The sequence below is a fragment of the Manis javanica genome, chromosome 7 (genome assembly GCF_040802235.1).
Source record: "Manis javanica isolate MJ-LG chromosome 7, MJ_LKY, whole genome shotgun sequence".
Lineage (NCBI taxonomy): Eukaryota > Metazoa > Chordata > Mammalia > Pholidota > Manidae > Manis > Manis javanica.
The window spans coordinates 29658485-29674320 of record NC_133162.1 but is presented as its reverse complement, the minus strand read 5'-3'; the positions used below and the strand labels follow the sequence as shown (position 1 = coordinate 29674320).

Genomic DNA, 15836 nt, shown 5'->3' with positions numbered 1-15836 from the left:
TGTGTCTTTCTGGAAACTAGGTGAACTTTTGGAATTGTAGTGGCCACTTTGGGGAAACTTGATCTTAGATAAGGCCACCTTAAGGGGCACCCTTGAAACAAAGTATTACAAACCTCTTAGATACAATGGAATGCATTCTTTGATATGCAGAAGTTTCTAAAAGACAAAATGACTCCAAAAACAGCTCTAAGAAGATCCTTACAGCTTACAAATAAAAAATCTTTAGTAAAAACTCTGGCCATCTAAGCAAGTAACCCTAACTTAGTCCATCTGCCAGAAACACAGTTTGACTCCAACAATTCTTTTGAGTTTTGTCTACATATGTGTACTACAGATATGATATTTTTCTATCTCTGAATGGTATTGCCAAAATTAATTTGTAAAGAGTTCTATTTACTTAGCATAAAGAGTTTGAGTTCACATAATCTAGGATAATCTTTGATAAATGAAAGCTAGTTTAAGTTTGTTGGTTTAATTAAAACATGTCTTCAAAATTTGTTAAGAAAAATAATATAAATTGATGATTAGTTGTTTAATGTTTAGTCCAAGCATAAATGTTCAAAGCAAGTAATTTAGAAAAGTGTAAATAAAAATTTATACTGTTAAACTAAATAATGATATTCATTGAATATCTAAATTTTTTCCAAATGAGATAAATATTAAGTGCCAAACATGGGTTTAGGTTTATCTACTTGTGGCTTTTTTCAGAGAGACGAAGATATTTGGGTCTATTAATAAACATGTTTTGTGAAACTTTGAAAAATTTACTGTGAGGAAGAATATACTTCTAGAAATTATGAAATGTATTTATAACTTTGCCAGTTTATAATTACTTCTTAAATTTCACTAGGAATTAAAGATTCTAAGGGTTAAGAATTTTAATTAACATATGTAATTAAAACTACTAGAAATAATAAGGATGAAAGAAAAAGATTGTACATAAAAAGTAGGTAAGGAACAATAGTAAACTAAATGAAGCTTTTTTAGTATGACTAAACTGGTTTTGTCTGCTCAGGAAATTTTTAAGGCTGGTCTCTATTTGTTATTGACTTTAACAGATCCATCCAAATTTTAAACTCCTTTTCATGGCAGAGTAGCATTCCACTGCAAGACTATGCTTGTTGAGCCAGCCATTCACGTACTGATGGACATTTAGGGTGTTTTCAGTGTTTGGCTGTTAACAGATACTATGGACTGCATTGTGTCTCCCCAAAATTTATATGTTGAATACTTCACCTACAAATGTGATTTTATCTAGAGATTGAATCTTTAGAAGGTAATTAAAATTAAATGATTTCATTTATAAGATGGGGAAGTCAAAGGAGTGGTGTCCTAACCTGATAGGATTGTAACCTTATAATCTCCCTCTTTCCCTTTCTCTCTCTCTTTCTCTGCATGTGGGGATACAGGGAAAAGGTGGCTGTTTACAAGAGAGGAAGAGAGATTTTACCATAAACCAAACTGGCTAGCACCTTGATCTTGGACTTTCCAGCTTCTAGAACTTTAAGGAATAATTTTCTGTTATCTAGCCATGTAGTCTGTTGTATTTTATTATGACAACCTGAGCCAAGACAACAAATAAATCTGATATGAACATTCATATGCAAAAATAAATAAATAAATAAATAAATAAATAAATAAAAAGTAGTTAAGGAAAATAGAATGTAGGTTTTTTTTTTTATTAAGGAAAGGTGTGAAGATCATTTGTTTTTGTTTTGTTTTTTTTTTGGTAAAGGAAAAAGGAAAGTAATTTTGTCCTAAAGAAAAAGAAGACAAAAGCTGAATGACTATAGAAAGTTGCAGGTTTATGAAAAAGGAATATTAAAAAGGACATACTTATGTGTAGTCAAGCTAAGATTGCTATGGATTTATTTAAGTTAAAAGGAAAAAAAGGAGAATTTTAATATCAAAAGTACACCAGTACAAAATTAGAGTTACATTTTCTCTGTTAAAGTCATTTGTGTTTTTAGATTATTAATCTGCTTTTAATAAGAAGTTGTAAGCAAAAATTTTTTTACGTATAATGTAATCTGCCTGGAAAACAATATTCTGTGCTTTGTCTTTATCAGGTCTGATTACTTAGCAAAACTGATTCTTCTCTATTAAAAGAGCTAGGTGTTTTATACTATGTAACTTTTGTATATGTTACATTTTATAGGAAGCATTGTCAAATAAAAAATGATGCTAAACTTTCTTGAGGATATATTTGTCTGTGATTTAAAAAAATCTAAAATGTCCTGGTATAATATTGTCAATCATAATTCTAGGTATTATCTTTAAACATTGTATGTCACAAAACAACCACATTTACTTGTCAGTTACATAAATTTTTGGTGTGTATATGCGAACTCTGACCAGAATTTTAACCACGGCCGTTTAAAAATCTTTTGTCATTTACAGACAGTCACTATTTTACTCTGATGCTTTTGTAAAAGTATTCCTGTAAAAATGCTTCATGTTCAAAGAGATCCTTGGAAAATACCCTATCTGGTACTCTAAAATGCAGATTTCTGGTAACTTTAAGATCATAACATTGAACTGGGTAAGAATTTCTGAAACTCTAATGGAAACTGATTTAGTCATACATAAAGTGGCTCCCCAAGGTGAAGCAAAACAAGAATCAATTACATAATATTGAATGAACTGATGAAAGGGATTATAATTTTTATTATTCATTTAAAATATTGCTAGTTCTTCAAAATTTTGTTTACCAAACTTGAAGGACCTTTTTTTCTCTTCTCTTTTAACTTGCAGCATTTGGTAAAGTGTATCTTTATAAGGGAGGTTGAGACACTTACCTTTTTCTCCGTACCTGATCCTTCTGGAATTCTGAAACTCTTATTAAATGTTTTATTTTTCATGATAATATATGTATTTGCATAAGTTTAATAAGAACCTGTCCTTGTAACAGGATATGATTGCACAAGTCTCTTGCTTGGCTTCCTAGCTTCAAGAGCTTTTGAAAGTCCGGTATGAGATTCCTTATGAGAAGTTCCAGCAAAGCAGATTTAAAAGAGATTATATGGTTAGTCACTATGATGCACTTATATAAATCATCCAGGTCAAGTTTATTGAACCTAGACTTAATTTGCAAACAAATTAGACTTACTTTGTTGTGTTTGATAGAAAGGGATCATAGAGAAAAAAATTATGTTCCAGTAATACACGTTTGTGGATATGAGATTCTAGTGCTGTTAATTGTCTTGGAAATTTTTGTTTTCTATCTATAAACTAGATCCTGAGTTCTCCCAGTTTCCTCCAATATTTGGCTAGAACTCTCCAAACCAATTTTCTCCCACTCTTCTGACTTGGAATCACTGAAACTGAAACTGCCCTTTTCTGGAAGCCATGCAAGTTAAAGCTGGACAACTTGATGGGATATAAACTTCAGGGAAATCATCACAACAGCTCATGTGTGGATAATCTTCGTGCCTGTTGCTATGTGGCCACTCAGAAAGATCACCAGAGGCATTCAAACTGCAGACCAGGAAAATCTGTCTGATTGCTACTGCTTGCCCTCAATCCATCTGAAGATGTTTGGAACATGACATCTAGAAATTTTCTCAACTGGCTGCTCTCCAAACTCAGAAACTGAATTTATAATTTGCTGAAACTATTAACCTTTGTTTTTTCTTTTGTTTCCATAGAAATGTCTCTTGTTAAATTCCCTGATTGCTCACATCACATTGAAGCTTCATTTAGGTGGAAGCTCACCTGCAACACAGACTCTTGAAATAAAAAACATCCTCAAATTCATCCTATCCTAAGTTAATCATTAGGATATGTGTTTGCTAACAGATCATGTTGTGCCTATGTAAATACCTTTTAAAAAATTATAACCCATTTGAGTTATTTAATTGGTTAAATCTTGGCTCCCGAGCATCGATGCTCTAGGCAGTTATTCAATCCCTGGCTATTATTCTCCTTATAGTCATCGTATTAACCTCTCTAGTATGTTGTATACTCGAGGGATTTAAATGCCAGTTGGCAGCCAGCCCCTCGCATGCAAAATGGTAGCCGTCAGAATCTGACAACTTGATGAAATCAACGATAACCACGTAAATGATGAAGATGGTGACGAGTGGCCTTCCAGCAGGGTGACTCAACTAGTGGAGACACTAAATGTATGATGCTTTGGCTTGACTACTACATCGACAGTGGTAACTGAGAATAACATTATACCAGCTGGCCATATTCTCAGTCTCCTGAGAGAATGAACAAAATAGGTAATTGTTAAAACCAAAAACAAATGGAGACCAGCCCTGAAAATTCTCTGAGCTGACAAAACCACTTTAGCCAGTCAAAGCTTTATTTCGCTTATTTTGCAAGACTAGCTTGACCTGGGTCATTTCTTGCTAATGCCTCTGAAAACTGTAAGCAAAACTTAAGCTGCTTCCCAAGGTTGATACGAAGTAACCACTGACCAATTCTCTACCATTTAAGAAAATTCTGATATTATAACCAGTCACTGTGAGGAATAAAGTCACTTCTTTCTCACCGTATAAACAGCTTCATAACAATATATCCCTTAGTGTGCTCCTGGTTTGCAAACTGTCTTTTTTGGTATGGGCACAATAAACTCTTACTAATTACTGCTTCAGTGATTCATTGGTTTTACATATTATTTCTGAACTTTTGACAGCAGAGATGAAGACAAACACCAGCTTCCTCTCCTGGAGCTTCCAGTCGGATGAGGGCTCAAAAACCTCCCTGCATGGACTGCTACAGTTCCTAATAACTCTCTGCTAAATATGACTCTTGGCTTCCAAGAATAACTTTCAGAAGAATTCTGGTTATGGTGTATTAGCCGGAAGGGAGTATCACCTTATCCTGTTATCACCCATGTAGCACAATCAATTTATTGGCCAAACTGGCCTCTCCTGGCAGAGAGCTCCCTGCAGAACCTTGTTCTTGGTTCTAGAGAATGGCACAAGACGAAGATGGGTGGGTGGGTGGGGGTGTTTATGTATATATAATTTTAAAAGTTTTAAAATTGTGGTAAAATACACAAAGCATGAAATTTACTATTTAAGTGTATAGTTCAGTAGTACTAAATATATTCATGTTGTTGTTTAATCAATCGCCAGAACCTTTCCATCTTGCAGAACTGAACCTCTGTAGCCATTAAACAACTCTCCATTCCCCCATTCTCTAGCCCCTGACAACCACAATTCTACCTTCTGTGACTATGAATTTGACTATCTTGGGTTCTGCATAAAGGGAAACCCTATGGTTTTGTCCTTTTGGAACCAGATTATTTCACTTAGTATAATGTCCTCAAGGACAGCAAGACCCAGTTGTAGATTGTGTCAGATTTTCCTTCCTTTTTAAGGCTGAGTAATATCCCATTGTATGTCTGTACTACTTGAGTTGCTGCCACTTTTGGCTATTGTGAATAATGCTGCTGTGAGCACAGTGGGGAAGATCAGTTTTGATGGAAGGAGGCTGAGTGTTCTGGAGTTTGTCAGAATTCACATGAGTTAGGGTCCCAGTAGAACCTTTTGAAGAGGCAGCGTAAGTGCTCAGAGTGCCTTCTTCTGGTGCAGATGCAGGAAGGAATGGTTTCCTGGGCCTGAGGAAGGGTGACTATGTTTAAGAGAGAGAATGCAGAAGGAAGGGAAATGCCAAACTTTATTTTCCTCACAATTTGTCCAGCCCTGGTCCTGATTTCACACTTTGTTGACCAATCTTCGGAACTCTTGTTAGGTCATTAGAGGTGACTTCCAAACTATAACATTGTACTAATTACTTCAGGAGAGATCTTCACTCTTTCTTCCAGACCCACCTCCCCCCACTGCTAAGCCTCCATGGAAGCACTCCCTCAAACGCAAGCAACTCCAGTCCAGCCCCAGCAGAGCTTGCCTCCCTCCTTTGCCGTCACCTAGCCCCAATTTCACTTTTCTTTGCTAAGATTGCCTACATCACACTTGGTAATTTATCTTTTTATCTGTTGTCTGCATGAGACTTTGGTTTGGAGCCAACCATATGCAGAGTGCCCAGCACTGTTCCTGACGCTGAAGAGGCAGGTGTTTGATTTGGCTTTGTCTGAAGGTGGAAAGGAAGAGTTACACTGATTAAACCGGGGGCGCTTGGTGGTCCCCAGCATCAGAAGACTGTTACCTAGAGGCTGAGCAGAATAGAAGCAGACCATCTAGAGGACTTTGAAATAGCTGCGAAGACAAGGGAATTGCTTGTTCGTACTATGCGACCCAGGTGCACATTTCACGGTGCAGTAGATCAATACTGTTCCATCTAAGGAAACAAACAGAATTAATTCCAGCTGTCCCAAGTCTCTGAGCAGACCTGAAAACCATGGGGTGCATGGATGGAGGCTCCATGCTGATTTTGCAGGATATAACAATGTGTACGTGTTTGGGAGACTGGAAGACACTTTATTGATTTTCATATCTGCAATTGTACCTGGGCCAGTGAAGGCCCAATACAGAAAGAAGCCCACAGCAACAGAGGAGCATACAGTTGAAGGATTGGCAGAGTCCCTCAGTATTGGGGCTGCCATTCATGCTGCCATTCCCTGCTCCCCTATCCAAAGGAGACTTTGCCCATTGACATTCACACGCTTGCTGAACAGAGATGCAGCTTCAAAATATCCTCACCAATGTTTCAGGAGCCACTGCCAAACATTCATGGAATGTGAACTTTTTGCCTTTCCTGAGCTAATCCAATCTAACATCATTCTAGTGGGGCTCCCTTCTATGGCTTTCTGGAGGGCTGATCTAGAGGCTTTGTGAGCCTATTTAGTTGTTGAATAGCTTAAATTGTTAAACCTCCAGCTCAATGAAAACACATTGTGTTTCCACTGCAGGGAAGGCCCAGAACTAGGTGTTGAAAAAGTGCTTCCTCCAGAACTAGGTGTTGAAAAAACTAGGTGAGAAATCTGCCTCCTTGTAATTTCTTGCCATTGGTCCTTCACCTGCCTTCTGGATAGCATGTAGTAGGTTCTCTCCATATCATAAGACAGCCTTTTCACTACATGAAGATGGCTATAGTGACTTCCATACCCCTGTCCTCCCATCTTAGTCTTCTTTTTTTCTAGAAGAAATCTTCTAAGTGCTTCTAGCTATTTCTTACAGTGTTTGGTTTTGAGACCCCTCACTCTGGTTAGCCTTCTGTGGTCATGCCCTAGTTTATCTACATTCCTATTAAATCATGGTGCCCAGAAAATGAACACAGTACTTCACTTGTTATCTTATCAATTAGGGGTACAAGCTAACAAAAGGACATTGAAGTGAATCTTGATAGGTGAAAAGGAGTTCACTGAGCTGACAGTCTCTAGGCAGGGAGAACGTCTATGAAAGTGTAACCAAGACTTAATTGGGGTGGATCTTGAAAACTCTTACATGAACCAAGTCCTATTGTTGTTTCATGACTTTTAACAATTATTCTTAGAATTATAAAAGCTCAAAGGTACAAAGATCCTTAAAAGGCATAACCGCCCATCTGATGATTAAACAGCCAGGCTACAACATTCCCTGCAAAAGACTAGCAGCCTTGAATATCTTCTCTAATGGGAAACTTGGTTAGTTTTGAAAGCAGGCCATTCAGTTTTTGATTTCTCTGTTTGAGAGTTCTTCCTTTTCAGCTGAAACCTGCCTCACTGTAATGTTAGTCATCTTCCTGAGTTATTGAGTGTTTCATTTTCTCAGCACTATTCTAGGCGTTGTGTGTGTATGGGTATGTGTATGCCAGTGGATGTGAGTAATCCATGCAGGCAATCAAGGCAGAGGAGCAAGGACAAATAAACCTAGATTTTTGTCTCTGAGGAAATTACACCATAGTGAGCGAGGACACAGGAAGGAGTAAAACAAAGGCTGTAATTGAAACATGGGCTAAATGTTGTGGAAGTACAGAAGAAAAGGTAGTTACTTTAGTGAAGAGAGAAGAGATGGCTTGTTCTTGTGTCTACATGGGTGCTAGAATTATCTCTTTAAAAACCAAATCAGACTACATTTTATCACTCCAAGCCTACCCATCACACTCAGAATGAACCCCAGGTCTCTACAGTGGTATGTTGGGTCTTGCATGACCTGGTAGCTGCCCACCTCTCATTGCCCACATGAACCCTCATGCTTTTCCACTCTGGTCACACAGCATTCCTTGCTTCCCTTGAACCCATCAGATTCCTATCTTAAGACCTTTACACTGTGTGTATCCCCTTAGGCCTCCCCTTGGCTTCCTCCCTCATGTCATTCAGTCTTTGTTCAACTGCTGATTGTGCAGACCTAAAATCCACTTCCTGCTTCAACATGTCACTTGTTATCCTCTTACCCTGCCTTGTTTACTTAATAACATTTATCACTACTTGAAATTATCTGTATTTATTAATTGACAGTCTCCCAGTAGGATATAAGCTCTATGGAGGCAAGGATTTTATCTGTTTTGTTTGCTGTATCCTTCAGTGTCAAGAACATAACAGGTACCAAATAAATATCTGTGGAATGAGTGAATGAGTTCATCTTTTTGATAACTTATTCTAAAATAACACTAGCAGCAGTTGGTATTAATATCCAGTGTACTGTATCTAGAAACAAGTCCAATCTCTTTGAAAATGAGCCTAAATAGTTTCTCATTTGAAATCCTGTGGTATGTCCTACTTTTCATGATTTCTCAAGGATTTTGGCTGTGGCTTTCAGATCTGCAAATTTGTTCAGCTGTTTGGGAGATTTTCTACTAAGGTCTATGGACTTATACAAATTGCCCTTGCAAAAGATTCATATCTAGCATGAGGATCACATGCTCAAGTTAGCATAGAAAGCTAAAAGTGACGTATCAGAATTTTCCTTGAAGATCCTCACCATTGCAACAAATCACTGATTCTTTAGTTGTGTACCCAATAAATTGATTTGTTTGCATTAGGAAGCTTGTAGTATGAAAAATAATGGATCTCTGAACACCCAAATCGCTCTTAGCTGGTTAAATGCTTTTCCTGCATAGGCATTTCGGAACTGAGTCTAGTGAGTGCTGGAGCCAGACTAATTTTGAATCCTGGATTCATTTACTTAGCTGCTCTACCACTTGCTTACTTGCACTATGACTATAGGTAAGTTACTCAATCTGTCTATGCATGTTTCCTCATCTGTAAAATGGGATAGTAATAGTACATTCCTCATCGGGTTATTTTGAGGACCAAATTCATTAATGTATGTAAGGTCCTTAGAATAGCACCTGGCATATAGTATTTCAATTAATATTTATAACTATTTTATTATCTCCCATCTCTTGTTCATATTGGGGTATATGCTTAATGGGTGGAAAGGCAGGCAGAATGTATTGGACTGTTGAAATTGTAGTCACTTTCTCCACTGTCTTTGTTTCTGTTTCTCTGTTCCCAAATGCCAATAGTGGAATTTGATTGATGTGACCTCACTGTAAATTGCTTAGGTGCTTCCCTTCTGTTGGAATTCTATGCATTCTTATACTAATTATCTTACAATTTCTAGTTTGAACACCTTTGTAGAGACTGGAGAAGATGGGAAAAAACAAACATGGAATAGTTTGACCTCCTTATCCCTGTCACCCATACATTCCCACACTTCCCAGCAGCAATGGGTTTTGCCTTTTCTTAATGCTCTCGTCCAATCATGGCTAGAGAGTCCCTTTGGTCACTTTTAGCTTTTCCTAGAGCACTGGCTCCTTCTCTAGCTTCAGCTTTTTGGACACTATTCTTACAGATTCACATTCTTCCCTTTCTTTTAGCACAAAGAAAGTAAAGAAGTCAAGAAGAAAGGCAACACTGCACAAAATTCATGAAAAATAGTCAGCCAGTTTTTTTTTTTTTTTTAATTGAAGAGCAGCAAAGAGAGAGGAGGCCTGAGGACTTGGTATGAGAAGAAAGGAGCACTTGCTGTTATTTATGGCAGAAGCAGCTGTCCTACCAATGTGATGGATTCCCTGAGGCCAGAGCCACTGGGCTTTCGGGAGCAGCCCGCCGGGGAAGCAAGCTAATGGTGAGGGCATGCAAGCAAGTTTTGACCACATCTGGAAAGTTCACTTATGACAGGTATATTTTACCTTCTAAGCTCTGGGATGTAATTGTTCCTCATTACTGGCCTGATATTGAGAATAGTGAGAGATACATTATATAAGAGTTAGTAAGTGCTGGATATTATTATTAATATTGTTTGGTCCAATACTTGAATTGTTCATTCATTCAACAGCTATTACGGAGCACTCATGTTCCAGGCCAAATTCAAAACACTGAGGATAAAAAGATGAAGTAGAAGTCTCTCCCCTTAAGTTGCTTATATCTAGTGACAGAGGTACAAACAGATAATGCTCATGCCGCAGGGCAAGGGCAGTGTTTTAGGTTGCGTGCCCAGAAGCAGCTGAAGGCAGTGATCCCAGGAAGTACCAGTAGAGAAATGAGAAGCTGAGACAGGGAAGAAAAGGGAACCAATGCAGTGTGTTAACAAGCGGGTTAGTGCTCAGTCCCACTGGGGATTTCCCAGAGCTAGTATAGAAGCTGTCTCAGTGTTGGGAATATGGGGCATTTGCTATTAACTCCCGACTTCTGGCTTGCTCTGACCTCTGGGTGTGCACATGTGTGGTCATAGGCAGTAGAAAGCCATGGGTGTGTGGGAACTGATGGTGTCAAGAGGGTATAGGAAGAGTATGAACAGTGTCTGTAACCTGCAGTTACAGGAATAACCCAGAGCACCACACGAGCCCCAAAGATGAGCTCCCGGCTCAACCTGGTTGGGTCCAGGTAGTCTTCCTGGAGGAGGTGACAGTTGAGCAGTGTCCTAAAGGATGCCCTGCTGCAGAACTGTTCAACAATGGCAAAGGCAGAGAGTCCTTGATGTCTGGCCACACTAAAGATTTTGGACTGAGAGTTCTGGATAAGGTTAAAAATTTTCTACTTCTCACCATACCCACAGGGTTTGGGAGGTGGAGAGCAGGACAAGAACTCAAGATGGCTAAAATCCTCATGGAGCTGTCCTCTTCAGAGGAATGAGAGAGAGAGAGCAGCAAGCAGTGAGCTCGTGTTTTTATTTTTGTAAAGAAAACCTGAGGACTTTACTGGTTTTGCCCCAAACCTACCCCAGGTTTCTGTCTATTTGTGGATTAGCTCCTTCCTCTGAACATCCTTCCTTCCAGACTCCATCCACAGCCCTGCCCAGCCCCCAGATGCTGGCTGCACTCACTCCTTTATCAGCACCACCTCCCAGTTAGACCAAGGATGTGGCAATCGGCTGCCCAGAATTGCTCTCCCCACCTTCAGCTTGCCCTGAGTAGAGTTCAGGTTGCATATTTCCCGACACTCAGAAAGACCCATTAATATTTAGCATGTTATGTTTCCAAAGCACTTTGCTAACACGAATTGATCTTTTCAGCACCCCCTTTTGAGACAGCTCAGTGCTGCCAGCCCTATTGGGGACATCAGGCTTTGGGAAGATAAGCTACTTAGGCAAGGGCCGTGGCTAGTGAGTGACGGATCCAAATTAGACCCAAAGGTCAATGACACCAGTTGTCCTGCCTCCAGACAGAAATCCAGAGTGGCCCCAACATGCCCTCCCTGCCCAGGATGTCCTGGAACAAACCCAACCTTCTGAAGGTTTAAATAGAATGGGTTTGTCATCTGTACGATTGGATTGTTTACAAACCAGCTATTTATGGAGCCCTTATTAGGTGCCAGGAGCTGGATACTTGTATTATTTAGTGCCCACACCCCTTGCCCACTTTCTGGAATGTCACTACTGTTATTATTATATGCATCAGACAATTGAGGAACAGAAAGATTAAATAACTTGCATAAAGTTGCACAGCTAGTAATTGGGAGAGCTAGGATTTAAACCTAGGCTATTTAGCTTCAGATGCCTTTAACTATTATGAACCAGCCTAAGGGTGGGTAGAGGGAGCAGGTCAAGCAGAATCACTGCTTGTAAAGTTCTGCATACTGTCAGGCAATTCATCATATGCTTTGCAAGATTATTTCTAGAGGTAAACAAATTAGGTTGGTGGGGGGGAGCTGTCTGTAAAAGTATTCTTGAAGAATGAGAGTGTAAACTAAAGTTGTTGGTCACTTGATTTTCTTCTTGGCTCCCCATTTCCAGTTCTGCCTAAAAGGTCAGAGGACCTGATCATCCAATATAGAAATGTGCCATGCATTGTGCTTAATTACGGCACTTGCACTGGTTGGGTAGAGACATACATAAATAATTATGATTTGGTGAGGAGCACCTTAAGCAAGGATTCTGAGAGCTCACAGGAAGGAGGAGGCAGAGGTGACTTGTTAGTCCTGGGAAGTTTTGTGGAGGTGACACGAGTTGGATCCTGATAGAGGTGGAGGAAAGAGAGAAAGGCTGTTACAGGCAAAAGGAAGAGGAAGGGAGATATGAAATAGCACAACAATTTGGAGAATAGCAAGAAGTTCTGTTTGTCTGGAGATGGGTTTCTTGTGTTCTTGAGTTACATGGGTCAATTTGAGGCTCCATTGCCCTAGATGAAGGGGTGGGTCACAAACTCTGGGATATCCCTGAGAATGTAACTTTTTGCGACATGTCTGGTCAATTGAGTAGAAAAGATGGTTTGTTTAACAAATACTTACTAAATTTTTACTATATGTAAGGCAAATTGTGCTAGGTGCTATTGATAAGGGATTGTGACTTTTTGTTAAGGGATTGTGCTCTGGGGCCATGAGAAAGGGTCTGGGACTGGGAAGGAAACTAAAGAAGGGTCACTGCCTCTACCATTCTCCCTAAGGAAAAAAGAATTAACATTGCAATTTAAAGAATCTATTTGTTCCCTACTCATCCCTGACCCTTGTGGGCAGAAATTTGTTTTGCCCATTTCCCTGTTAGTCCTTTATAGTTCACCAAACCATTTCCCATCCATTTTATGACTTAATGCTCATGAAAACCCAATGAGATAGGTGACTTCAGTGGGTCTCCATTTTACAGATGAGAAACTGAGGATTAGTGACTCAGCTAAGGTTATGTGCTGAATAATTGTAGAAATTTTCAGGATCCTGGTCTCATTGTTTCCTTATATATGCCATCTTGCCTTCTAGCTCTGTGCTTGACACAGCCACAGATGAATGTCAGAGGTCCTTAATGGCACCTTTGGGAGGTATGGCTTGCTGCACATCCTGAGGTAGGTGTCAAGGATGTCAAAATCAGGGCACAGATGATGCCATGTTGGAACCCAAAACTCAGTTCTAAATATCTGGGTGGCTCAGTTGGAGCTGAGCCATTAGATTCTAAGTGGCAGAAATTACTAGACTATTTCTGAATTATAGCTCTAAGGCGTCAAGTTCTTCTGAGATCAGGATGAAAACAGGCGTAATATTGCCAAGCCCTACCCTCCAAGCAGGCATTGTGGTGTTGGACAGATTAGTCAGATAAGCCTTGAGGTAAAGAGGCAGATGGAATAGACTTGGTGCAGGAAAGCTAATTGTGAGCGTGTGTGTGTGTTTTGGGGGATGTGGGGAGCTCGGGGGTGGTACTGGGACAGCTCACAGTTGGATAATAGCATCAGGTGCTGTGACCTCACAGCCCAGATAGTCACCCAAAACAACAGTTGCTGCTATGCCTTTTCAAGGTGGCTTCAATTAGAGTTGAATAACTGGAGAGTTTTCTGGGTTCCTAACTTAGGCATTGGGAGTCTGAAGTCAATAGTTCCAGACTCTACCTGTCAAGAGTTCTCTATCCTGCTTTTCCTCATGCATTAAAGGGGAGCTGTTGATATCCTGCCCTCCTATTGTCCTAAAATGTCTTATCTTTCCTCCAGTCGATGCCCAGGACCCACACCTTTCTAAATAGGAGTGCTTACTAATGTTAGTCACAAGGGAGGGATCTGAAAGTCCAGTAAAGTTGGATTCTTCTGTGCTCACTGGCTGAACATCAGAAGGAAAGCATTCTCAAGTTAGGAGGCACCAATCAGGACCACATTTCCATGGGGTAGGTTTACTTCTCTCCTGGTAATATTTTCTCCTCCATATGGGTACTTGTGGTATTATATTGGAGATTGAAACTCCAAGAGATTGTAAAATGTCCCCCAGCCGAGTTTTTCTCTTTATATACCTTGTTCAAATTGTCCATTTTGAAGCCAAGCTGGAAATGACCATGCCCTAATCATTCAGCAGAGAGGCCACATGGAATCCCTGGGTCTGAGAACCAGTATCCTCTCTTCGTTTTCTGAGGATTCCTAAATGTCATACTACTAAAATGGAGGATCTGGCATCAGAAACATCTCTATGGAGAAGTAGTATAATTTAGTGGTTGAGGCTCAGACTTTAGAGCCCGACTGTGCTGGTTCACATCTCAGGTTTGTCACCTGTTAATTGCATGGCATGAGCCTCAGCTTCCTCCAGTGTAAAATGATGGTAGTAATGAATTGTACCTTGTAGGGTTGTGCAGGTATTGACTCAGGTCAGGCGTGTAATGGGCTTAGCACAGCTCCTGGCACACAATAGGTACTTCTTAAATGTTAAATGCTATTATTATTTACTAAAGAGAGAATCCTTTTGTTTTTCTTTTTTTAAATGTCCTTGACTCTCTCTCTCATTTATACTTTGAAGCCAGTTGCTTCACTATCCCTTCCTCTGCTGGTTTGGGGTGCAAAGGATAACCAATTTGCACATGAACATTTTTTTCCCCATATTATTTACAGCATCATTTAAGCTAATACAGCACAGTTCATTTTAATCCAAGTGCTAAGGGCCCTTTAAACCAGCCATTCCTTATTTGTTCTGTTAAAAAAAGAAAAAGAAAGTCCTTTGGTCTCATGTTCCTTTATTGTATTTTGTCAGGCACTGAGCACATATTGGATACTATGTAAATGTGAAATACGCTAACAATAGTAACTGAGACAGATGAGAAACTCAAGAAAGCAAAGTCACCATTTTGAATTTAGCTTTTTATTGATGGGCTGAGTGATTTGGGAGAGACAATGTGGCTCCACGGCTAAAGAGCCCACAGGGATTCAGAAGGCAGAGGTTTGAATCTCAGTCACCCTGGCAGCAGCGATGGTGACCCTGGCAGGTGGCTTCCTTCCCCTGGACCTCAAATTCTCCCCATGAATACTGGGCTTCATGCCACAAAACCACATCCCAAGGATGTTCATCCAGGGACACTATATGTGGTTGTGCAGACTGTACACTGCACAAGGGTGCCAGCTGAGGGGGTGAGTGGGGGCTGAAATGCATCCCATTCTCCACTCATCAATTTGTGCACAATGGTGATGGGCCATGTCCACCTGGAGAAAGGGACACTTTTTTTCTACTTTGCACAAAAGTACCATATGGGCTAGTGAAGGCCTGTAGGAAGCAGTGTGACAGTGATAGGGCACAGTTCTTAGCATATAGGATGGATATATTCACTCAACACACAGTTACTGAACACCTACTATGTGCCAGACCCTGTTCTAGGGGCTAAGGCTATGGCAATGAATATAAACAATTTCTGCATTTGGCTCCTCTTTTTCCTTCAACAGCCTACCCTCCCCTATGCGCATTCAATCTATTAGCAAGTCCTGCTGACTCAATCTGCAAAATATCTGTCAGATCCACCCACTTTGTTCCACTGTCAGCACTTCTTTTCATCATCTTTTACCTAGCCTACTGCAACAGATGGGCTTCCACTTCTATGCTGGTCCTCCAAACAAAAGCAAGAGTGATTGTATTAAACCATGAATCAGATAATATCACCCTCCTTGTTTAAACTCTTCGGTGACTAAAATTTAATCCAGGGTCCTCACCATGGCCTCCAAGCTGTGCACACCTGGTCCTAAATACCTCATTATGTCCTCTGCATCACTGAACCCACGCTCTCTCCATTAGTCAGGGTTCTCCAGAAAAATGGGAACCGAGGGGCTATGTA

General features: G+C 40.0%; 1 long non-coding RNA gene across 1 annotated transcript in view; it reads left to right on the top strand.

The window, feature by feature from the left end:
• The window catches only part of LOC108396933 (uncharacterized), a 40481-nt gene extending 35862 nt beyond the window's left edge, over positions 1-4619 (top strand). Inside the window, exon 4 of the long non-coding RNA XR_005060643.2 lies at positions 3236-4619. This is a non-coding gene — a long non-coding RNA (uncharacterized lncRNA). The remainder of the gene's footprint in view (positions 1-3235) is intronic.
• The last annotated feature ends 11217 nt before the right edge of the window (positions 4620-15836 follow it).